The sequence below is a fragment of the Micromys minutus genome, assembly GCF_963924665.1.
Source record: "Micromys minutus genome assembly, chromosome: 4".
In the NCBI taxonomy this organism is placed as follows: domain Eukaryota; kingdom Metazoa; phylum Chordata; class Mammalia; order Rodentia; family Muridae; genus Micromys; species Micromys minutus.
The window spans coordinates 83,079-109,319 of record NC_137973.1 but is presented as its reverse complement, the minus strand read 5'-3'; the positions used below and the strand labels follow the sequence as shown (position 1 = coordinate 109,319).

Here is a 26,241-nt window from a genome sequence, read left to right as displayed (position 1 = left end):
TTTCTATTGGCCCTTTCAACAATGCCTTGGCCTTGAGTATTATAGGGCAATCCTGTCAGGAGTGAAACTCCCATGTGTTGGCAAAATTGCTTGAATTTTGCCGAGGTATAGGCAGGACCATTTTCTGTTTTTAACACTCTAGGTAATGCCCCATGCACGCCAAGCTTCAAGACAATGAGTAATAACACAAGAAGCCTTTTCTCCTGATAAAGGAGAAGCAAAAATGACTCTTGAACAGGTAGGTATCAATGGACGCATGTAAAAGATACTGAGGTAATTGTTTAGAATAATTTGCAGCTTTAGTAAAATTTTCATACTGAATACTGGTCACACATAATCTTGAGAACTTCCATTGGCAGCCCAGCTGGGCAACCTGCCACAATATAACTATCTGTTTTTGAACCAGATCAATTCTCTAAGGTATTATTTTAAACTGTTCTTATATTAGGAGAAAAGTTAAAGAGGCCCCTAACTGCCCACAGTACTCCCAGAGATTGACAGCCAATCCAAGGAGGCAGGGCTGAATCCCTTCTTCCTGTTCAGAAAGGTGACCACTTAGGCTGGGCTGGAATAAACAAATTGCCCTTTGGCTGGGAAATAAGCCAGCAACCGGCAATCCAGGTGGCATCAGCCTATCCAGGTTTTCTGTATAATTAGCAGTGACTCTATAAGCTAGAACTGACTCTGCCAACTCTTTGACATGTTTATGGCTGAGGCGGTGATCATCCTCGAACACGGGAAACATTTGCCTGATGGCATGGCATGTATGTGGTGAACAAAAGAACTCGCACTTCCTCTCTGGATAGAGCAGAAGAGCAGAGACTGTGGCTGTTTTAAGTGTTTCCCTTTTCACTATAGAAGTCTTCCGCCCCAGCTGAAACCGCTCTGCCTCACATTTTGCTGCCTCCTCCTCTAAATCTTCCTCTTCTGCCAGCTCTAAAGCTTTTTGCTCTTTTAGCGGATACAAAGTATCCTCTCTGGGAAACTTGTACTTTCTTTCCCTGGGGCACAATGGTCTCCTCTCTCAGCTGTCTTTCCGCCTTTAGGTTTTCTTTTTCACCTACAGGCACTACTTTTAAGCTTTTGTCTTTTTTTCCTTTTTTTTTTTTTTCCTTTTTTCTTAGGCCTACCCTAGTTTTCCCCCTTTTAATTCAGCTTTTGAGGTCTCTGACAAACTATCCTGGTACCTGGTTAATGCTCTGAGTCCTTCCCTACACTGCAACCAAAAGCAGCAGGCAAGGACAACAATCACCCAAATCAGAAACAGAGCACAGAGAAACAGGGGGTCGAGACCTGCAAGCAACATACCTGGGAAAACTTGACTTACCTAAGTCGCCGCTCCCACATGTTGAGTTCTGGATCCTCTTCGGCCCCCTCTTGAGGTCCCGGGTTCCGGCACCAGTTGCGGTGGGCTCCTGTACCAGTGAGGAAAGACGGCCACCACAAGAGGATTCTTCTCAGATCACGCTTTATTGTGGGAGCCTCTTGGTTGAAGTGGAGAGCAGGAAGCGAGGGGCCCCGAACTACCCTAGCTGTCCGCTTATATAGGGAGAAGTGCATACAGGTTTGCCGTGATTGGTTGTCACCGGTCTGCCAACACCAGAGGCCTCAGGACTGGCCCGAGATAGGTTAAGTACTGCGCATGAGAAGGGTGCAGCGACTTATATGACAGGAGCATTACTATATATGGAGTTGTTTACATCAAACCGCGAGGGAGCCAGTGCCATCTTGTAAGGGTGTCCGCATTCCGCTCCCCACAAGAAACAGGAGGAGGGAAAATGAAGATGGGATCATGGGTGCAGCAGATAACATTTGAAATGTAAATACAGAGAAAATCCATAAAATAATTTAAAACAAAACAAAATAAACAATGAAGTTCCTCTTTATATATATTTATTCCTTTTTGATATTTCTTGTTTCTTTGCTAGTATTTATTTCCTCCCCATTTCTTACTTTTTACCTCATCTACATTTACTACTTCAAATGGCCTTAGAGACTGATATGTGTATGTATATATTTACTCACCCTGAGAATATATTTCCTCTTTCTGCCACTGTAAAGACCTATCTATTTAAAAAAGAACTGCCTAATTTCAAAGGATGGATCACTCAGTGTTTTGAAAGTCTCAAAGCAGCCCCCAGTATATTTGAAAATATTTGAATATAAAGTTGATATTTTCACTTTTTATGAATCTTTATTATAAGACATAATGATTTAGAGGAACCATGGCACTTTTTCTTGCCTTGAAGTTTTAACATAATTATGTTCCTTATTATAACAGGAGAAGTTGAGAATCATATTGATGTGTCAATGATAAGAAGAGGCCAGAATCCATGGCAACATGAAGAACTTTCAACTTCCAATTGATCAAAATCATATTGGTTTTCTGGTAAAATCAAGTGATTAAGACTGTGGTATAGCTTGCACCCATAGGAGATTCCCTTGTCTGCCAATTGATAAGAACCCAGTCTGGTCCCTCGGTGAGTGTTCTGATATTCTGTTGGAAATGCATTCTTGATACTCTGCTTTTCTGCTTCAATTCTTATACACTTGGAGCTTGAGTAGTCAGGAAGCATTTACCTTAACAGAAATCATTGAGGTTCCTGTGCACTCCCAGTCTCCTCTATCTGTTTTTGGCAACAGCAAAAGCCAAGGCCACCACCTTCCTTTGTACTTGTGTTCTCTAGCCTCCCAGAGATTATCTCATCCTCAGTTGTTTCCTTTGAACTCAATCAATATTGTGAAATTGTTGCTTTATTTCTAAAGCTATCATGGAATGGGAAAAACCAAGAGAAAGAAGGCACAGAAGTAATGGATAAAGAACTAAGGAATTACTATCCAAAGGATAAATAAAAGTGGCTACTAAAAAGTGAAGCACAAATATTAACTGTGGCAAATTCTTTTAGAAACTGGTCAAATATAAATTAGACTTTCAAAATATGTAGGAATGTGTCATAAATTATTTTCTGTATGAACATCTAACCTTAAAGAACTTCTAGTTTCAATTAAGTTAGTTTTTTTCTCACTTCCCTCTCAAAAATTACCCAAAACCCACAGGGAAGAAAATATCAAATTCAAAATTCATGTTAATAAATATAAGAAATAAATAAAATTCCCAGCAGAAAAGCACCAGAATTAAAAAGTTCATACAAGCAGACTCCTAAGATTAGAATGGTTCCTGTAGCCTACATTCTTAGAAAAACAGTGGGGGAACACATTCCTCCTTTTGCAGTTGTTTTTTTAAATTGGCTTCAAAACAGACAACCACTGTCATGACATAAGGAAAAGGGTCTAGAGACCTTGTGGTGGGGACTTCACAATCTTGTGTACTAAGAGGGTGATGAATCTAAATCAGATCTCTCACATGTTTCCAGGAGTGTTCCATCAGCGAGGTGGTAACAGCAGGGACCTTCTGCTCTTCTGGAAAACAACGAAGATACTCTTAGTTTTTAACACTGTTGAAGAAAGTGCATTCACAGGCTGCTGGAGCAATGTGGTACAAACATGCCATTCTGAGTAAGAAGCTTCACAAGTAAAAAGGGAATTATAAAATGTAATTGTACAAGTACTCAGGCAGACTGTTTCCCTTATAAAATGTTGAATGACAAAAATTCAGTAAGTTGAGAGATGTGTGTAAACACCAGAGCACACTGACAAGCAATAAATAATGGTTATCTTTATTGATAGAAACTTAGACCAAAGAAACGTGGTGATAACTTAATAAAGAGAATCTAGATATGTGTTGAGGTTTTGCTTGTTTGTTTGTTTGTTTGTTTGGTTTTTTTTGTTTGTTTTTGGAAATTAATAATTAAAACTGAAAAACAAAATGTTGAAAATATGGTAAAAATGTGTTGATTTCTTCACATGTAAATAACATTTAAAGATAATACCATGTACATTTAAATTTGCTCAAATGAAATGCTGACTATTAAGATGAAAAAGACATTTACATCATTTTTAGTAAATTGAAAAAGAAGAATGCCAGTAGTATTTATCTTCAATTTCTATTCAGAATGTACTGATAGTCAATGGTCTTTAATAATGGCTGTAGAGTGTGACATATTGCAGTCCACACACATCACTACATTTCTCATGTATTCTAGTTGCTTAACCTTTAGAAATTATACATCCATTGTCTTTGTGATTATCTAGACTGGAGAAAAGATCATCCAAAGACAGCCTCTTCTGGAGATCCATCCCATATGTAGCTACTAAACCTATGCACTATTGCTGATGCCAACTAGTGCTTATTGGCAGGAATCTGATATGGATGCCTCTTCAGAGCCTCTGTCGGAGCCATACTGATACAGAGGAGGATGCTTGCAGCTAACCATTGGACTGAATATGGGGACCCCAATGAAGGAACTATGGAAAGGACTGAAGGAAATGAAAGGATATGCAATCCCATGGGAAGAACAAAATTATTAACTAACCAAATCCTCCACAGCTCCAAGGAACTAAAACACCAACCAATGAGTTCACATGGAGAGACATATGGCTCCAGGTGCATATGCAGCACAGGCTATCATTATCTGGCATTAATGGGAGGAGAGGACTTTGATCCAGAGAAGGCTCATTCTCCCAGTGTAGGGGAATGCCAAGGCACTGAGGTGGGAGAGGGAGGTTGGCAGAGGGAGCACCTTCATGGAGGCAGTGGGAGGTGAATGGCAGATGGAATTGGCAGAAAGGGAATAACACCTGAAATGTAAATACAAAGAATAATCCAATTTTTAAAAAGAGGGGGGAAAAGGAGATGGTCAGTTGAGACTTCATATTTTTTCATTACTAGAAGTCCTCATTAGGATCACTTTCATAGACTCCAGCAACTTTCTACTGTACTAGGTTTTCACAGATCTCCCAGTTCTCCCTAATTCAAGACATCCCCCCTGTACTCTCTCCATCCATTCTATCTTGACCTAATCTCTCCCACTCTTGTCACCTCCTGCCCCCATCCACCTTTCAAATCTATTCTAATTCCTTTCCCCAGGGAGATGTCTGTATTCTTTTTTACCCATTCTCTTTACCTAAACCCTGTAGCTAGAATTGTAGCTTGCTTATTTAGTTAAAGATTAATATCGCTTCTCATGGTTCCAGTGGCGAGAGGAGGAAGCCTGGAGCGGGACGGCTGGGGGGGGGGGGGCGCCATGGCTGCTGCTGCCACCGCCGCTCATTGGCTCATGGTGTGAAGGAGGAAGAGTGAGACCAGGGCGCGAGCCGACGGCGGCGCCGGTGCGGGAGGGTCGGCAGCGGGACGGTGATGGTGGATATCGGATATCGATAAACTCAACATCGACAGTATCATCCAACAGCTGCTGGAAGTGAGAGGGTCCAAGCCAGTTAAGAATGTCCAACTCCAGGAGAACGAAATCCGAGGACTCTGCCTGAAGTCTCGGGAGATCTTCCTCAGTCAGCCTATCCTTTTAGAACTTGAAGCACCACTCAAGATATGTGGTGACATCCACGGGCAGTATTATGATTTGCTCCGTCTATTTGAATATGGTGGCTTCCCTCCAGAAAGCAACTATTTGTTTCTCAGGGACTATGTGGATAGAGGCAAACAGTCACTAGAGACAATCTGCCTCTTGCTGGCCTACAAAATCAAGTATCCGAAGAACTTTTTTCTTCTCAGAGGAAACCATGAGTGTGCCAGCATCAATAGAATCTACGGATTTTATGATGAGTGTAAGAGAAGATACAACGTTAAGCTGTGGAAAACGTTCACAAACTGTTTTAACTGCTTACCGATAGCAGCCATCGTGGACAAGAAGATATTCTGCTGTCATGGAGGTTTATCACCAGATCTTCAATCTATGGAGCAGATTCAGCGAATTATGAGACCGACTGATGTACCAGATCAAGGTCTTCTTTGTGATCTTTTGTGGTCTGACCCCGATAAAGATGTCTTAGGCTGGGGTGAAAATGACAGAGTGTCCTTCACATTTGGTGCAGAAGTGGTTGCAAAATTTCTCCATAAGCATGATTTGGATCTTATATGTAGAGCCCATCAGGTGGTTGAAGATGGGTATGAGTTTTTGCAAAGAGGCAGGTAGTGACTCTGTTTTCTGCACCCAACTACTGTGGCGAGTTTGACAATGCGGGCGCCATGATGAGTGTAGACGAGACCCTCATGTGTTCCTTCCAGATTTTAAAGCCTGCAGAGAAAAAGAAGCCCAACGCCACGAGACCTGTCACCGAGACCTGTCACACGGCCACGGGTGATCACAAAGCAAGCAAAGAAATAGATGTCACTTATCACTGCCTAGTTGGGACTTGTAACATAGCGTACATAACCTTCCTTTTTAAACTGTGATGTGCTGGTCAGCTTGCCCAGGTAGACCTGTTGGGCCCTTCTCCATTTTGATTACTGCTGGCACTTGCTGGTTATAGCAGCAAGTGAAGCACTTCATTCTCAAGAAAGTGTTTTTGTGTGTTTTACCTGTTCCCTTTGTGGACAGCTCTGGTGATGGTGTTAAGCTGTACACCCTGGCAGTTTATTCTGACCAAGGGAAGAGTGCACAGTTGACATTTTTTTAAAACTTAGTATAAATCATGAATAATGTAAATGCTTGTTTTCTTTAGGATATAAAGAGAGCCCTAGGGTGTGTGAGTCTGTACATGTAATTGTCATGAATGCATTCTGTTGACTCAAACCACTGTGAACATTTTTTCAAGTTTGTTTGGAAGGGCCTGCTTTCTCTCACTGTCTCGTCATGTACAAACTAGTGTCTGCAGCATGGCAGCAGGAGTGACACTGCCCAGGCTGTCTGAAGCACACTCCCTCCCACTGCACACTTACTGATGATTAAAGTCATTCTTTTCAATGTCTGTGATTCCTTCCTAAAGCCAAAGTTTCTGTTCGACTGTATTGGCACGCCCTGGACATGAGGTGGCCAGGGCATGGAGGCTGCGTGCACAGGCTGCCTCCGTGGGGACTCAGAAGCAGGTTATTTTAACTAGCAATAGTGATTTAGTGCTGGGTAAGCTCTTAATGATGGAGGTTAATGACACTTTGTACAGTTCCCATATAGTCTATTCACTGGGTAATCTTTTTACAGTTGAACCCGTCCATTCAGAACGCTTCAAATTATAGAAACAACAATGTCCTATACGAGTGACTGATAATGCTTTCTTTGGCTACATTCTTTATTCTGAGGAGACACTGAGGCTTATAAATCAAAAGGAACTAACTTGCCATCCACCAGTTTATACAGAACTCACAGTATCTATGACTTTTGTAAACTATGAACTGTTAAAATGAATCTGTTTCCACAGATGCCCGTGTACAATGCCATGTGCTGAGAATGATTTCAGACTTATTAAATGCGAGTTTGTTAAAAAAAAAGATTAATATCCACTTACAAGTGAATCGATACATATTTGTTTTTATGGGATTATGTTACCTTACTCTGGAAATTTTTTTTATACTTCTAGCCATTTGTCTGAACATTTCATGTTGTAATTTTTAACTGCTAATACTACATTGATTAGATGTACTACATTTTCTTTAACCATTCTTCTGTTGGGGAACATCTAGGTTGTTTCCAATTTCTAGATATTATGAATAAAGACACAATGAACATTGCTGAGCAAGTTTTCTTGTGATAAGATGGACTATCCTTTAGGTATACACCAAAGATTATATCTTGGTCTTAAGGTAGATTGATTCCCAACATTTTAAGAAAACATATTTATTTTCATATTGACTGTACAACCGGTTCTACCAGTAATGGAGGATGTTTCATATCCTGGCCAGCATGAGCTCTCATTTGTGGTTTTGATCTTAGCCATTCTGAAAGGTGTAAGATGGAATCTCGCAGATGCAGAAAGAAAATAAGTTTGATGCCTTGTTCAGCTATCATCAGAGAAGCTCTCTCAGGCTAGAGATGGAATTAAATGAGAGACCCACAAACAGCTATTATGCAGAGAGGTTTTCTGGCTCTTTTGTGTATTAATTTTATTCTTTTTAGTTTTTTTATTGAACAACTTTATTTTAAAAAGCAAAGACAAATGTACAAATTTTAAGCATTTTTGTCTAAAAGTATACAAATACATTTTTGTCAGTGTTTTTTTTTTTTTTAAGAGGTTTGATAGTGTGCATTAAGATCTTACTAGATAAAATGAACATGAAGTCCATGTAAAACAGGATGTAGCCTGGAATTAGTCAAAGTTTTCTGGGTCTTCAGTTAGTATTATGTCCAATTTCCTGAGGAACTGCCATATTGATTTCCAGAGTGGTTGTACCACTTTACAACCCCACCAACAGTGGAGAAGTGTTCCCCTTTCTCCAAATCCTTGCCAGCATCTGCTGCCATCTGAATTTTTGATCTTTGCCAATCTGACTGGTGTGAGGTGGAATCTCAGGGTTGTTTTGATTTGCATTTCACTGATGGCTAATGATGTTGAGCACTTCCTTAGATGTTTCTCAGCTATTCTATATTCCTCAATTGAGAAATTTTTGTTTAGCTCTGTATCCCATTTTTTAATAGGGTTGTTTGATTCTCTGTTGTCTAGCTTCTTGAGTTCTTTATATACCTTGGATATTAGGCCTCTATCTGATGTGGGGTTGGTAAAGATCTTTCACCACTCTGTTGGCTACTGTTTCATTTTCTTGACAGTGACCTTAGCCTTACAGAAACTTTGCAATCTCATTAAGTCCCATTTGTCAATCTTTGACTTTAGAGCATGAGCCATTGGTGTTCTATTCAGGAAATTTTCTCTTGTGCCTATGAATTCTAAGGTTTTCCCTACTTTCTCATCTAAAAGTTTCAGTGTACCTGGTTTAATGTGGAGATCTTTGATCCACTTGCACTTTAACATTTTGGGTTAGGAGCTTTTAGGGTTTTGCATCTTCTCTGACTGTTTTATCTATGTTTTCAATGTCTTCAGCCCCTGAGATTCTCTCTTACATCTCTTCTAGTCTGTTGGAAATGCTTGCATCTGTGACTCCTGATTTCTTTTTTAGGTTTTCTACCTCTAGGGTTTTCTCTTTTAGTGTTTTATTTATTGTGTTCATTTCAGTTTTAAATTCCTCCTTCTATTCCTTCATCTCTTTGGTTCTGTTTTCCTCTAGTTCTTTGAGTTCTTTGAGTATTTTTTTGTTTCTTCTTTAAAAGCTTCTAATACTTTGTTTTTCCTCCTGTTCTTGTTTAAGGATCTCTATCATCATTTTGATGTAGGATTTCGGTTGTGAGTCTTCTTTTTCTGGAGTGTTTTGCATTTTACTGTTTGCTGTGATGGGAGGTTGTGGGGCGCTGCCTGCACATTCTCCATTACAAGATGGCGCTGACATCCGGCTGGAGTTAGCAGTAAACAAGTCATGTGCACACGTGCTGGGTAACTTTCCACTCCTTGAGCTCAGCCTCTCCCGTGGTGTCATATGGCCTGATGAGTTTCAACCAATCAGGGGGCTCCACGTCCAAGGCAAGGACTGATTCCTATATAAGGGGACGGGCTAGATAGTTCGTGGTCTTCGCTTCTACTTGATGTATGCTTATGCTCTGCCTCTTGAGAGCATTAAAGTTTACCGCAGAAGAATCCTATTTCGTGTGCCGCGTTGTTCTTGCAGGCTAGACGGTTGCGCGGGACATCAGGTCTGGGTTCTGGTGTTACCAGGTTGTCTTGGTTTTCCTGGGGTACGTTCTTTCACTTTCCTCTTGCCATCCTGTTGTCTGTGTTTATACGTGGTCTTGCTGTCAGTGATTGGTTCTCATCTCTCCCATGTACCTTGACTGTGTCCCTGGATCTCTAAGTGTTTATGGCGGCAGATGGTCTGAGTGTCTATTCAGTATGCACAGGCTGCCAGCTGATAACAGACAGACCAAAGCAGGGTTCCTGCTTCCCTGAACCAAGCAAGGGGGGTAGGGAAGCGCACACTTTCTGAGCACTCTGCACAGACTTCTATGCTCCTGGGCTACTTGGAATGCCTTCTCACCAGGCCTGTGTTCTTGGATCTCCACTGTTCCTGGTGGCAGATGGTCTGAGCGCCTGTTCTGCACCCAAGGCCTACCGGCTGGAAACAGACAGTTCAATGAAGCGTTCCTGGTTTCCTGAACCAAGCTGGGGGTAGGGGAAGTGCACTTTCCTTGCTCGGCACAGAGCTCTCTGTTCCTTGGCTACTTGGAGCACAGTCTCACTAGGCATGTATCCCTAGATCTCTGCTGTTCCTGGTGGCAGATCTCTTTTTAATTTTTAGATTTAACATTTTCTTTGACTGGTGTATCCAGTTCTTCTAGTGAATCTTCAGTGCCTGAGATTCTTTCTTCCACTGCTTATATTCAAATTCCTAAAATTTTAATTTCCAGATGTCCCTCAGTTTGTGTTTTCTTTATGACTTCTATATCTACTTTCAGGTCTTAAACTATTTTATTTGTTTTCTTCAACCATTTGTGTATTCTTGCAATTCTTTAAGGGATTTATTTATTACCTCCAATTGTTTGTGCTTTTTTAGATATCTTTGAGTGGTTTATTAATTTCTTCCAATTGTTTATCTTTTCCTAGGTTTCTTTGATGGGTATATTCATCTCCTCTTTAAGGACTATTCTCACCTTCATATATTTGTTTTATGGTCTTTTTCTTGTGCTTCAGCTATGTCGGAATAATGAGGACCTGCTGTGGTTAAATCCATAACCTACCTTCTAGAAGATAGCTTGGCTATAATGGAGCCCTAATGCCTAGGCTTTTTATTGATTGAATTCTTATATTGGTGTCTAGATATCTGGGTTTATTATAGGTCTAGATGTTGATTTCTGGATTGGTATTTGTTGGTGGGTGTTTTGTCTTTTCTTTTCTGTTTCTTCTTTGAATTTTTGAAGAGTGTGCTGGCTGTGTTTGCTTGTTTTCCTGACCTGCTCATATGGTATGTTCATAGGGATTTTCTGCTGGTATTGGAGGTTGGAGTATATTGATGAATGGGGAAAGAGCGGTTACAAGAGGTGTCTGTGAGATAGGCAACAGACATGAACAGGAATAGAGGAGTGTCTAGCTGGTGATCTCTTGCCGTACTGGGAACTAGATTAAGGGATTGGGTCTAGGGAAATAGAGAGAGAGGACTTCAAACAGCCTGCCTGGTTTTCTATCAGAGCACAAAATACTTTTATTTTTTTAATTTCATCATTCACTCCAAGTAAATGGGGAGTAGTTGGTTCAAAGAATATGTCAATAGCATAGTCAGTTATTATTATGCGTAAGGCACTGCATTTTGTTCTCTGCATTAAAGAACAAAGAATGAAGAGAGAAACAAGGAAAGAAGTAGTAATATTTAATAAGTTGCCTATGATCTTAAATAATCACAGTTTTAAGACTGATACTTTTAGTAGTCATAGGGTCATAACTAACATTTTAGAGAAACCTTGCCACTATACATGTTTAAAGCATAACATTTATAATGTAAACCTATAGATTTTAAATTGACAACCAAGAAAAAAAGAATATGCTTTCAAATTATTTTATAGTAAAATGTTTATAATATGATATACAAGAGATTTGCACAAAATAACTCTGTTCATTAGTGAGATCCAGATCTTTTAAGCACATCAGTGAATAAAATAAACATCTTTGTTCATTATCTTCTCAATATTTCTGTGTTATGACTAAAATGTTCTTCACATTAATCTACATGTGATTAAATGGAGTCAAACTACATATTTACAAAAGGGCAGATGAAAATTAGTGCAATATAAATAAGGCTATAGACTCTATCCATGCTGGTTTTGTTGTGATATTGTAGTCTACCCTTAGCAGATGTTACAGAGGAGAACATCAAGTTCCTGTTGAAGGATTCCTTTGCATTAAAACTGCATATGAATTAACTTTGTATTAAGTAAACATCCTCCTGAAAGTGGAAGGTTTTGGTTTTTGGTTTTCTTTCTTTCTTTTTTTTTTACTATATGGTTTTAGGTTTCCTTTGGTTCGTTTGTTCTGTTTTTAATTCTTTACTTTTGGGAGTTTGTTTTCTAATGCTTGAAAAGTAATAAACACTGTAGATAAATTATGTCATAGCTTTCAAATTAAATATCATATAAAAAATGTCCTGGGCATGAGAAGCAAAAATAGCCAAGGTTTATTTTCAGTATGCACTATGAATTTTTGTGACATTATTAAAAAAAAGTTTGCTTAATAAAATAGTTAAAGAAAGTAATATTTGAGGTTGCTGTTTGCCTGAGATAAGTATCTTTTGCATAGCCTGTAAGGAAAAAATAAGTATATAGTGGCAGCAGTAGAGGGACAGAGCATAGTGTACCTGGATGAAGTCACCAAAGATCTGAACATGACATATATCATGTCAAAACCTCTCGCTCCTGGGTTGAAAACTGAATGAGAGAGAGAGAGACAGAGAGAGAGAGAGAGAGAGAGAGAGAGAGAGAGAGAGAGAGAGAGAGAGAGAGAGAGAGAGTTCAGAAGGCTACTGCAGACCTCGGGAAGAGGCAAAAGAGCCTAGGACAGCAACTCTAATGATGGTCAGGATACACCTAGCAGTTTATTGCTGTGTGCATCTTCTATCAGCACATCAGTGCCTAAGGTAGCAATCACCAGCTCTACACACACAATATACCTCCATGAAGCAGATTATACAATGCATAATTTACATGATTTGCAGGATGTGCTCTTTATAACTGGAAATTACAAAGGTTTCATTTGTAAATTCTAAATGTTAATGAAACACATCAGCACATAATAAAAGCCTGCCATATCTGACTCAGAAAACTGCTACCATTGCTGCACCTGCCCTGTCTGTTGGAAACAGAAGGGACTTGATGCCTCTTGTCTTCCCCTTTCTTGCATGATTGAATTTGATAATCAAAGTATCCAAGTTTAAAATATGTGAAGACATTGATGTCTGCTTTGCCTATGTAAAAATTAAACATTCTCAGTAATTGAATACTTATCTATCCTGGGCCCCTTCTGAATTAAATGGACTATGGTTTCTCTATCTATCATTTCATTTAAGATCATTATAGGTATTTTACTGACTGTTTACCTACATAATAATGCCTCTCATATCTTTGGTGTGTCTGCTAAATAGAATATAGAATCGGGAAGTGAATCTCTTTAGTTTTTCAAAGCAAAGTTTCTTTTTTACATGTCTGACCCTAAAGTTCTTCCAGCAAGGCAGAAAAGTTTAGTGCAATTAAATGTGACTCAGATAGCAGCAGAAATCTATGCATCTTTGCATTGTGTGGCAGAGGAAACAGACAACTCCTTCTCGAGCAGCAGCAGAGTCTCTCATGAAAACAACACACCCCTTCTAGTTTTTTCTTGGCAGCACACTAACAATAAATGTATTTGTTCATCAGATCCAAATATGAAAATAGCCCAAGTCCCTCTATTTGTATGAATTTCCTCATTTACCATCACTCCAACACAAGCTCCTGTGTGCCTTTCCACAGAGAGCCACACCAGCAGATATTGCCCATGAGAACATCCGTTTCCTCCTAAAACCTGCAGCAGAAAGGGTGGGGGTGGGTTTGCAGGCTACAAAGGGGAGGTAAAGACCTCTGGTACTGTCACAAATCAGTATCTGAATTAAAAGAATACATTAAGAAACAAAATGCTATTTGTAGTTCTATAAACCTTGTAGGATATTTACATGATTCCTGGGATGTGTATAATTTATCTAGCTACTATTTATTTTGTATATTTTAAATCACTTTTGTGGTTTTGATTTTGCTTTGAGACAGGGTCTGCAATGGAACTCAGTCTGGCCTTAAACTCAAGGCAATCCTCTTGTCTCAGCTTCTAATATTCCTGAAATTGAAATGCAACACCATACCCAGCTTGTAAATTACTTATTAATTTAAAATGTTATTGAATTATATCACAATAAGAGTAATAGAGGCTTTTAATTTAGAACACCAAAAATGTTACACCCTTTAAACACCCATTATATTATCCATATTTCCAATGATTCTTCAAATACATTTAGGTGCTGTGATGTTCATTCATTATTCAAATAGTTGTTATAGAAAGGGCCTGATATTTAGCATTAAATTAGGCAATGAAATTTCTCAGTTTTAAAATTATCAACAAAGAAAAAGCAACTTCATTGCTGCAATCTCAATTACTTTTATTTTTAATCAGTGCAGAAAAAATTTTTATATCTCTGTCTAATTAAATATTTGATGACTAAGTAACCCACACCTTGTTATGTCACTGAACAATGCTTTTCTCTTCACTGTATGATAATGTCTTTCTTCCTCATTGCTGAACTCATAAATTTTCCAGAAAAAGGCCCTCAACTCTTACCACCAACTCAGTTCAAACAAAAACAAATCCACTCCATAACACTGCTGTTGGTCTCTTTTTAAATGTGCCAGGCTTCTCGGTCATGAAAGGATGCGATCTCTAAGTGGGAGGTGAAAACAATACTCTGTTTTCCTTCAATCATGTAACCACTGCCTCTTTTCTCTTAAGGAGCATTTCTCACTCTTGCCTTATAACCTTGCATATGGTTCCCAGATGGGGAATCCATACACTCATCTGGTCACTTCTTTTATTATAACATTTAATATTAAGTTTTTTCTTATTGTCATTTTGTCCACAATTATGGGGAATTCCCAATCAATTATGAAGATGATTACATATTTGTTTCTTCATATTTGGCATTTTTGTAGGTACTTCACAAGCAAATGAATAATGAGCTAGATCTGTAGCCTTAACACAGATACTATTCCATGTGAAAGAGACACACTAGAAAAGAACTGCTATTAACCTTGAGTCTTCTGATTCCTCAGGACACTATTCTGTACATAACAAGCTCATACAGAGAGGCAGTGCGGGGTGCTCCTGTCAATCATGTGACTTCTACTGCTCTAGTCCATTGGCAACTATTATTACATACCTAGTGATATATTGTTTATACAACTCCTCTAGTGTAAACCATACATTCATCCCCGTATACAACACTACACAAATTGGCAAACTTAACATCACAGTGAGCACTTCACTTCCCTTACATACTGGGTTCCAAGGTTCTAGGTTTCTTTACAAGCAGCAAAACCAGACGCCACTAGTCAAAATAATGCAGATTAAATTCTCAAGATTCTGTACCCCAAAATTACACTAGTCAAAGTTAGAAAAGAAGCAACAATGGTACCTAGAGATTATCTCTTATCTGTCTTTGCCTAAAACATTTCCAAGGAAACTTGATAAATTAGTTACACTGAGTCTTTTTACATTTAATGCAAGTGCCATAGGGCAAAGATGCAATTGAGAAAGAGAAAAATGTGAAAATTTGTATTAAAAATAAAAAAATAAATAAAACTAGAGTAGTCCAATTAAACTCCCACTATCTCTGGATGATTTTAGTCTGTGGGTCATTGATAGCAAACAAGACCAAAATTCTACACCAATCTTTTGTATCTCTTACCCTTGAAATCTGGCCAACTTCCAAGCATATTGTTTAACCAAAAAAATGTGTAAATAAATTTATTAAGTCAAAATGAATGATAACTCAATCATTCAAAATTAATGAGACTCAAACCTGAATGACAATACCCCTGTCAACATACATTCTAGTCCATAGGCTATATTTATCTCTGTGTATGTGTCTGAAATTCGTGAATATACACATGAACTTAAGAGGAGAGTGAGATTAATGGCAACATTAATAAAAGGTAGATTGCCTTGGCAGATAATTTTTTGATTGATTGATGTCTTGGTAAAATTGGCATCATCTTCATGGAGGATCTAATTCATGAGATCTATACAGTTGGGAAATGCTTCAAGGAGCAAATCACTTCCTGTGGTTCTTCAAATTATCTTCCCCACAAGGTAGAATGAAGAAAAGAACAACTCAGTTGTAGAAGGTGGAGATGCTGGCAATAGGGAAAATTAGATAAACTGTCTTATTAGAAGGATGAACTAAGGTGTCATCCATGGTATTTTTTTATAATCTGGTCAGTCAATAAACAGTCACAGCTTAGACAAAAGAAAGAAAAAAAGAAAGAAAGGAAGGGAGGAAGGAAGGAAGGAAAGAAGAAAGAAAAAAGAAAAAAGAAAAAAAAGAAAGAAAAGAAAAAGTAAAATTTAAAAAGCAATTCATGACTGAAAGAGGAAAACTTGCAGGCAAAGACATTGGCTGGATACCTCTTGATCTACCTTAATACTTGAAAACTTGGTTGGGACTATAGGGACACCAAAGGTGACCCCATCTCTGGTGTTCACTATTAGTGTTGCTGCAATCGGTTCTTTCCAGTTTAGCTACAGCACCAGAGTCATCAATGCACTGGAGACAATCATAAAGGATTTTTTAACTACCCTTTGGAAGAGCATTTAGAAGACCTATTAAACAAGGGGCTACTGACCGCCCTTTGGTCCTTATGTGTGACCACCTTCTCTGTTGGCTCTTTTTCTGTTGGACTCTTAGTCAACCACTTTGGCAGATACGACTCGACTCCATGCTTATAGTTAATTTACCATCCATCATTGGGGGCTGCCTTATGGGATTCGCCAAGATAGTGAAATCTGTTGAAATGCTAATCCTGGGCCAATTGGTTATTGGCATCTTCTGTGGATTGTGCATAGGCGCTGTGCCTATATACATTGGAAAGGTGACTCCCACTGCCCTTTGTGGTACATTTGACACACTAAACCAGCTGTGCATCATTATTGGTATTCTGGTGGTTCAGGTCTTTGGTTTAGACTTTATCCTGGGTTCTGAAGAGCTGTGGTCTTGGCTACTGGGCTTAACCGTCATTCCAGCTATCCTACAAAGCACAACCCTTCCATTTTGCACTCAGAGTCCAATGTTTTTTCTCATTAACAAAAAGAAGGAAGAGCAAGCTACAGAAATCCTCCAGTGGTTGTGGGGCACCCAGAATGTGGTCCAGGAGATCCAGGAGATGAAAGAGGAGAGTGTCAGGATGTCACAGGACAAGCATATTAATGTGCTGGAGCTCTTCAGGTCACCTAGCTACTTCCAGCCCCTCCTCATCTCTATTGTCCTCCAGTGTCTCAGCAGTTATCTGGGATCAGTGCTGTGTTCTGTTACTCAACAGGAATCTTCTAGGAGGCAGGTGTCCAGAAACTGACCTATGCCACAATTGGATCAGGTATGGTTGTACTATCTTCACTGTAGTTTCTCTGTTCTTGGTGGGGAGGGCAGGAAGGAGAACCCTGCATAAGATAGGCCTGGGAGACATGGCTGTTTGTTCTGTTTTCATGACGATTTCTTTGATACTAAAGGATGAATACAAAGCTATGAGCTTTATCTGTATTGTGGCTATCTTGGTTTACGTGCTCTTCTTTGAGTTTGGACCTGGCCATATTCCCTGGTTTATTGTGGCTGAACTCTTCAGCCAAGGTCACTGACCAGATGCCATGGCAGTGGCGGGCTGTTCTAACTTGAACTCCAACATTTTGGTTGGAATATTCTTCTGCTGAACTGCAGCCTCCTTGGGAGCCTTTGTAACTATCCTCTTCGCTACCTTCCTCGTTTTCTTCCTAATCTTCATCTTCTTCAAAGTCCCAGAGACCAAAGGCGAGACGTTTGAGGATATTGCCTTGGCCTTGGAGGGTCACCCGCAGTCTGGGAAAGGCTCTGCTGGTATAGAGTTGAACAGCATGCAGCCGGTCAAGGAGAGCCCTGCCAATGCCTGAGCCACACCTCCTCCTTCACTTCCCTCCACTGTGAAAACTAACCTCCCCTGAAGTGGGGAGAACTCATCAGTATAAACCAGGACTGCTTCTGAGTGCTGCTATTCTCACTCAGCACACTCTATGAATACTCGGCTGCACCCAATGCTGGGATTGGTCAGATTGCTGATAGCTTTTAAGTGTTTGCTTTGAGGACTATTTCTCTTGTAATCAGGAGAGACCAAGTAAGCCTACCTTCATATCAGGATGAGAGGGGTCACAGCTCCCCTTAGGTTCTAAAACCACTCACTAGGACAACTAGGGAGGAGGAGTGGGAGGCAGCACCACCCCTACCACTGCCTTAGCTTGCCAGGAAACAGATCTTTATACCCAGTGTGGAGGGCCCCAGGGATTGAACATAAGAGCCCTCCTCACTTGATACTGCTCTGCACAACAAAGCAACGAGTCATTTTGTTTGTTTGTTTTGCTGTTGTTTTGTTTTACCTTCAGGTTGAACTGCATAAATATTTATTTTTTAAGTGTAATTTTACCAAATAATGAAAGTAACAAAATTGAGGGTGGAAGGAGGTGCTTAAAGTAGCTTCTGGAGGGAAGAATTTGGTGCTAGAGGGGGGGGGGTAAAGCAAGGAGGTGGATGTTACTGGTGGCCTGTGAGTCACCTCCATTGCAGACAGAGGGAGACTCTCTTATTATTTCTCAGAAGAGTGAGTGCCTGTACTAAAAGGCTTTCTGTGGGCCTTTTCTTTAAAGATTATAGTTTTTATGTAGTGTTACTAAAATCTAGGTTTATTGTTAAAAGTGAGCTTTGTAATTAGTGGTATTGATGGACTTTTATGTTTCATGAAGTCCAGAAAAGGCAGGGCTCGATGTAAACCTCTCCTTGCCCTGGACCAAACACCCTCTCCATCCCGTGAACTCACCTTTTCTGTCCGTCACTCCCATAACCAAACCATAGTGTGAGAGATGGAAAGACCATAGTTCTTGAGAGATATTTATTACTTTCTTTCAACTTTGTTTTTTAAGAGATGTTATGTGTTGATTTGTTTTATTTTGGTTTAAAGTGATCCAGAGCTAACTTGGATTTGAGTACATTGATGCTCTGGAGTCAAGGCATGCTAGCCTACATCTGTTACAGTCTCAGGTTGCCTTTGTTTTCACGCTCCTGTGCTATTGTGCTACATTCCCAAGGGGCCTTGACATGCATGTCTACACTGTCACTTTGCTCTGGGTGTGAACTCCCCGGTCTCCTTGTTCTTGTAGCTTTTTTTTTCCCATTTTGATCGACTATGGGAACTCAACCCTGTTTACATAAGCAGCACTGCCTATGCTGGGCAGAGCTTGCACCCAGGATTAGATGCCACTCATTGGCTTCCCTGTCTATGTTGGAGAGGAGTGCTTTCTTGGGGTCTGAGGATAGAAGGCTCTGCCTCACTCCAGCTAGGAGGCACAATGGAAAACTATGAGGTCAGAACTTTGGCTCCTTAAGAGCAAGTTGTGGGCAGAGAGGGAGGCTTTATTTAAAGGGATTTAAGAAACATGACATTTTAGTATGTTGAGAAAAATGCCAAGATTCTCTCCTACCATAGGTCACAGAGATTTCCCCAACCATCCTCTCTTCCACTTCCTTAAATGAAGACAACTCTGATGACCCTCTCCTCTTTTCCATAGGTCATTGGATCTCATTGTCCTTCCTTGGTGCTTACACATTTCAGACCCGGTAGGCAAACCTTTGCATAGAGTGGTATCTCAGTGCTCACTCACCACTCCATGTGGCCATTGAGACTTTGATTTTCAAACTCACATTGCTATGGAGAGGGGCTTTGCTGGGAAAGATGACTCTTAAATTAACCTCTTCTGCTCCTCCATGAGTTTGCATTAGTGCTGGGTGGAGGTTTTACATTTGCCAACTGCCAGCTTGTAAATATCTTCATATATACTTTCTATTAATGTTACTGTAGTTTCTGTTTTGAAATAAAACTTCTGAATATAAAAAAAAAAAAAAGCAAGTCATGGTCACATTGAAAGTCAGTGGGATTTGAAAGCACATTTGCCTGTAGGAGAAACTCATGCTGAAATCCAAGAAAGTGGAGGCAGAAAGGCTAACAAACCACACTCAGTTAACCTGCCACATTTTCTAACTCTATCAATCAATGTAATGTTTTACAGAAAATAAAAGCAGGTAAAATTTAGAGATTGCTGTGTATCTTACATACAGCATTCCCTTTAATTTATATAACCATTCTATAGGTAAGTTATTATGACAGATGATAAATTGCAGTTTAGAGAGCCTAGGTGACTTGCCCCAGGACGTACAGCTAGCAAGTGTTTGAGCAAGATGTAACCTCTGTCTACATCTGTGTGAGAAAAGAAGCATAGTGAATAATACTAGAGATCAAGTTTGTTTTCCAAATGATAAGAGATTTAACAAAAAGCCTGCAGGGTATAGTGTGGTAAGTTGAAGTGATTTCTGGTTACATTTCAAAAATGTAGGCAGAAACCAAAAAACTCAGAAAAGGAGACATTTCAACATACACCCCCCTTTCTTCTGGGCTGAGTCCACTGTGTCTCTCTGAATGTGAGCTGTCTTATCTGAAATGTCTTTTCTGAGACACAAAAGAATGAGCTTGCAAAGATCAGGGTTTACCCCTTATTTACTTGTGAACAGAGCACAAACATCCACCCACAAAGGTGATCACAGAATCTCTATAGAGGTGACTTCCCAGCTGTGCTGGTCATGGAGATTGTGATTATAGGATTATCCCAACACGGGATGTCACTACACCAGCATAGCAGCCAAGTGGGGCTTTTGATTGGTCTCCCACTATGGTCACTCAGGGAAGAGAGTGGTAGCAACACTCCACTCCACAAAAGAAACAGACAGGCAGTGCATGAAGATCACTAAATTGCAATAATAATTTAGAATATTAATTTCAAATTTATTTCAAGTGTTCAGTTTTTCTTCTCCAACATTTGTAAGTTTTCTTTCAAGACCATGTCTGATGTACTTACTGGATTTGGAGCAGTAAAGTCTTTGAGAATTTTTCTGGTTTCTCTATGTTTTACTAAGCGATTCTGGATTTGTATCATGAATCAACTCTTCTTCTGTTTACCTATAGGAGTAAAACATAGAAAAGCTGGAGGAAGATATCTTATGATGGAAACAGAGCCTGAGAGGAGATATTTGTTTGGGTTCTATCCTCTGCTCCCAAAGAAGCTATTGGCCTAGCTTCTTAAGCTGTGTACAAGCACATGTGTGAGAGCCACAGTGGCCTCCATGGAGCAAAAGAGCAGGTATGTGTTCAAACTCCCATTATATCTACCTACATTATGAATGTCTCTGCATGAAATCAGTAATAGAAAGCTGCATGGGAAACCAGTATGATCAGGTAAGATGGACCAGGAGTTAGAGCCTGAATTCCTGTTTAAGGAACTGACTCCAACTACTAAACAACTCATTTCATTATTTCTAAGTCACAGGTCTTTAAAATGAAGGTAAATATAATAATAAACAACTTACAAGACTCTTGTAAAATATGAAATAACTATGGGCTGGAGATAGGCATCTATAATCCCAGTGCTGAAGATTTAGTTTCACAATTATTGTAGCCATGAGCTTTTATTTTAGCTTTTGGTTTAATAGAATTTCATACATGTGCATAATGTGTTTGATTAAGTATACCCTCCATTTTTTTCCACTTCATGTCCTTCCCTTTCATCCAACAATTTTGCTTTCCAATTTTGTTTCCTTTTTTTAAACTTGCTGAAGCTACTTAAAAATTACAACTTTGTATGCTAAACTGGAACCACCAAATGGAGCCTGGATACCTTCTCAAGACTCAGATTCCTGAAAAAAAAAAAAAAAAAAAAACCCTACCCTTGACTCCCCTAGAAACAAGCAAATTGGCAACAATACCTCAGTCAGGTGTGGAGTTTGATGAGTCTCTCCCCTAGAAATCCTAGAATTTTGCAGGGCTTGAACTTATACTGATCTTAAGGTTGGAGTCACAGGTGTGAAGACTTTATGAGTACATCAGCCATGTCAAGGCCAACAATCTTGTTTCACTTTAGATGTGAACTTGTAGCTCTTGGAATCTTTTTGCCCTACCATTAACAATGAGATAAGAGGTTGTCCAATTTAAAGCTGAACACTCCTCTCTTATTCTCTGCATATTGACTAGCTGTGGGTTCCTGGATTAATGACTATACAGTGTAAAAAAAGAACAAGAGAGAGAGAGAGAGAGAGAGAGAGAGAGAGAGAGAGAGAGAGAGAGAGAGAGAGAGAGAGAGAGAGAGAGAATTCAACAAAATTTCTTATGAGAGTTGAAAAATGGACTCATCTATGGGTATAAAGGCAAGAATTTCGGTTAAGTTTAATATTATGCATGTTTACCCTAAATAATATTTACTATTGTTGTTGTTGTTGTTACTTTTCTTTCTCTATGATCTCTGACCTACCTAGCCACAGTTTGTTCAGCTAGTAGTACAAGGTGTGAGTTCTACCTTGTGGAGCAGATCTTAAACTCAACTAAAAGTGGCATTTTCCCCCCATCGTATCCATGCCACTACTGAGCCAGTGGGCATATCTATTTTTTTTTAATTATATACTCTGTATTTACATTTGAGATATTATCACTTTTCCCTGCCCTGCTCACATCCCCCCTCCCTCTCTATTTGTCTTCACAAAAGTGCACTTCCTCCTGATCCCCCCTCTCCACCTCATTGCCCTGGCATTCCCCTACATTGGGAAAACATGCCCTCTCTGTGCCAAAAGCCTCTTCTTGTATTGAGGCAGGACAATGCTATCTTCAGCTACATATACAACTGGATCAATAGGTCTCTCAATGTGTGCTCAAAGTTTGGTGTTTGAGTCCATGGGAGTATTGGAGGATTTGGTTAGTTGATAATGGTGTTCTTCCCTTTCAGCTCCTTAGGCACTTTATTTAGCAACCTCATTGGGGTCCCTATGATAAGTCCTATCGTTAGCTGCAATCATAATCAGCTATATCTATATGACTCTAACATAGTCCCTGAGGAGGCATATCTCTCTGGTTTCTGCCAGTACGTACTTCTTGGGATCAGCTACAGGGCCTGGATTTGGTGGCTGCATATATGGTAGATATCAAGGTTTGGTAGCTTCTGAATGATCTTTTCTACAATCACTGTTCCTCCATTTGACCTTGCATTTCCTCCCATGACTGTTTTGTTCCACCTTCTAAGAAGGACTGAGGCATACCCATTTTATCATTTCTTCTTTTTGAGATGTATAATGTTAGTGAATTGTTTCTTGGGTATTGGGTATTCAGAGCTTTCTGGAGCTAGTATCTGCAAATCAGTGAGTGCATACCATGTGTGTTCTTTTGTGAGTGGGTTACCTTACTCAGAATGATAGTCTCTAGTTCATCCATTTGCCTACGAATTTCATGAAGACATTGTTTCTAAAAGCTGAGTAGTACTCCATTTGGTAAATATACAACAGTTTCTATATCCATTCCTCAGTTGAACGACATCTGGGTTCTTTACAGCTTCTGGCTTTTATAAATGAGGCTGCTATAAATATGGTGGAGCCTGTGTCCTTGTTATATGTTGGAGCATCTTTGGGGTATATTCCTAGGAGTAGAATAGGTACGTTTTCAAGTAATACTATGTCCAATTTTCTGAGGAACCCCAAGACTGATTTTAAGAGGGATTGTACCAGCTTACAACCCTGCCAACAGTGGAGAAGTGTTCCTCTTTCTCCACATCCTCACCAGCATCTGCTGTCACCTGAGATTTTTATCTTCACCATTCTAACTGGTGTGAGGTGGAATCTCAGGGTTGTTTTGATTTGAATTTCCATGATGACTAGGGATGTTGAGCATTTCTTTATATAGGATTATTTATAATAGGATTGTTTGATTCTCTAGAGTCCAGCTTTCTCAGTTCATTGTATATATTGGATACTAGCCCTCTATCAGATGTAGAATTGATAAAGATCCTTTCCCAATCTGTAGGCTGCCATTTTGTCTTCTTAACAGTATCCTTAGTTTTACAATTTTTTACAATTTCATAAAGGTCCCATTTGTCAATTCTCGGTCTTAGAGCATAGATCATTGGTGTTTTGTTAAGGAAAATTAGCCCTGTGCCTATGTGTTCCCCACTTCCTCTTCTAATAATTTTTGTGTACCTGGTTTTATGTGGTGGTCTTTGATCCACTTGCACTTGAGCTTTGTACAAGGAGATAGGAAAGGATTGATTTGTTTTCTTTTGCGTGCTGAGTGCCAGTTGAGCCAACACCATTTGTTGAAGAAGCTGTCCTTTTTCCAATGAATATTTTTGGATACTTTCTCAAAGATCAAGTGACCATAAGTGTGTGGGCTCATTTCTGGGTCTTCAATTCTGTTCCATTGATCTACCTGCCTATCTCTGTACCAATACCATGTAGTTTTTATCACAATATCTTTGTAATATATCTTGAGATCAGGGATGGTGATTCCACCAGAAGTGTCTTTATTCTTGAGAATAGATTTTGCTATTCAAAGTTTTTTGTTATTTGAGATGAATTTTCAAATTGCTCTTTCCAACTTATAAAAATTTGAGTTGGAATTCTGATGAGGATTTCATTTAATCTGTAGATTGATTTTAGTAAAATGGCCGTTGTTACAGTGTTGATCCTTCTAATCCATGAGCATAGGAGATCTTCCATCTTCTGAGATCTTCTTCAGAGTCTTAAAATTCTTGTCATGAAGATCCTTTATTTGCTTGGTTAGGGTCATCCCAAGATATTTTATAGTCTTTGTAAATATTGTGAAGGTTGTCAATTCTCTAGTTTCTTTCTCAGCCTATTTATCATTTGTGTAGAGGAATGCTATTGATTTGTTTGAGTTAATTTCATATCCAGCCACTTTGCTGAAGTTATTTATCAGCTGTAAATGTAAATATTTGGGGTCACTTAAGTATACTATCACATCATCTGCGTATAGTGATATTTTGACTTCTTCCTTTCCAATGTGATTCGCTTTGGGTTTTTTGGGGGGGGTTGTTTGTTTGTTTGTTTGTTTTGTCTAATTGTTCTGGCATGGACTTTCAATACTATATTGAATAGGTAGGGGTGAGTGAGTAGCCTTGTCCAGTCCCAGTCCCAGATTTTAATGGGATTGCTTCAAATTTCTCTCCATTTAGTTGATGGTACTACTGGTTTGCTGTATATTGCTTTTGTTATGTTTATGTATGGGCCTTGGATTCCTGATCTTTCCAAGACTTTTACCATGAAGTGGTGTTGAATTTTGTTGAATGCTTTTTTAGCATCTAGTGAGATGATCATGTATTTTTTTTTTCTTTATATAGTGGATTAAGTTGATGTATTTCCATTTATTGAGCCATTTCTGGGATAAAGCCTACTTGATCATGGTGGATGATAGTTTTAATGTGTTTTTGGATTCAGTTTGCAAGAATTTTATTGAGTATTTTTGCATCGAAGTTCATGAGTGAAATTGGTCTGAGGTTCTCTTTCTTTATAGTGTCTTTTTGTGGTTTAGGTATGAGCATAATTGTGACTTCCAAAAACTAATTGATTACTTCTGTTTCTTTTTTGTGGAATAGTTTGGAAAGTATAGGTATTAGGTCTTCTATTAATTTCTGATAGAATTCTTTACTAAACCCATCTTGCCCTGGGCTTTTTTTTGGTTGGGAGCTTTTGATGACTGCTTTTATTTCTTTAGGCTTTACGGGACTATTTAGATGCTTTATCTGATTATCATTTAACTTTGCTATCTGGTTTCTCTCTAGAAATTTGTCCATTTCATCCAGATGTTCCAGTTTTGTTGAGTATGGGCTTTTGTAGTAGGAGCTGATGATTTTTTTTTTTAATTTCTTCAGTTTCTGTTCTTATGTCTCCTCTTTCATTTCTGATTTTGTTAATTGGTATACTCTCTCTCTTCCCTCTAGTTTATCTGGCTAAGGGTTTATCAATCTTGTTGATATTCTCAAAGAGTCAGCTCTTGGTTTTGTTGATTTTTGTATAGTTCTTTTTGATTCTATTTGGTTGATTTCTACTCTGAAATTGATTATTTCATGCAGTCTATACCTCTTGAGCGTATCTGCTTCTTTTTCTACTAGAGATTTCAGCTGTTCTGTCAAGCTGCTAGAGTATGCTCTCTCCAGTTTCTTTTTGGAGGCACTCAGAGCTATGTGGTTTTCCTCTTAGTACTGTTTTCATTGCATCCCTTAAGTTTGGGTATGTTATGCTGTCATTTTTGTTAAATTCTAAAAAAATCCTTGATTTCTTTTTTTATTTATTCCATGACCATGTTATCATTGACCAGAGCATTGCTCAGCTTCCATCTGTATGTGGGATTTTTGTTGTTATTAAAAAAAAACCTTATTCCATGGTGATCTGATAGAATACATTTAGTATTTAGGTCTTCTTGTATCTGTTGAGGGCTGTTTTGTGACTGACTATATGGTCAATTTTGGAGAAGGTACCATGACTTCCTGAGAAGAAAGTATATTCTTTTATTTTAGAATAAAATGTACTATAGATGTCTGTTAATTCTAGTTGGTTGGTAACTTCTTCTAGTTTCACTGTGTCTCTGTTCAGTTTCTGTCTCCATGATCTGTCCACTGATGAGAGTGGGGTGTTGCAGTCTCCCACTATTATTGTGTGTGGTGTAA

General features: G+C 39.1%; 2 pseudogenes across 2 annotated transcripts; both read left to right on the top strand.

Annotated features, from left to right (window-relative positions):
• The first annotated feature begins 5,144 nt into the window (after positions 1–5,144).
• Positions 5,145–7,115, top strand: LOC308419584 (serine/threonine-protein phosphatase PP1-gamma catalytic subunit-like; annotated as a pseudogene). Its single transcript has 3 exons — positions 5,145–5,180; positions 5,265–6,215; positions 7,056–7,115. The product of its transcript is annotated as a serine/threonine-protein phosphatase PP1-gamma catalytic subunit-like (transcript).
• A 491-nt stretch (positions 7,116–7,606) lies between these two features.
• Positions 7,607–17,595, top strand: LOC308419583 (solute carrier family 2, facilitated glucose transporter member 3-like; annotated as a pseudogene). Its single transcript has 2 exons — positions 7,607–7,622; positions 16,128–17,595. The product of its transcript is annotated as a solute carrier family 2, facilitated glucose transporter member 3-like (transcript).
• Positions 17,596–26,241: the final 8,646 nt, after the last annotated feature.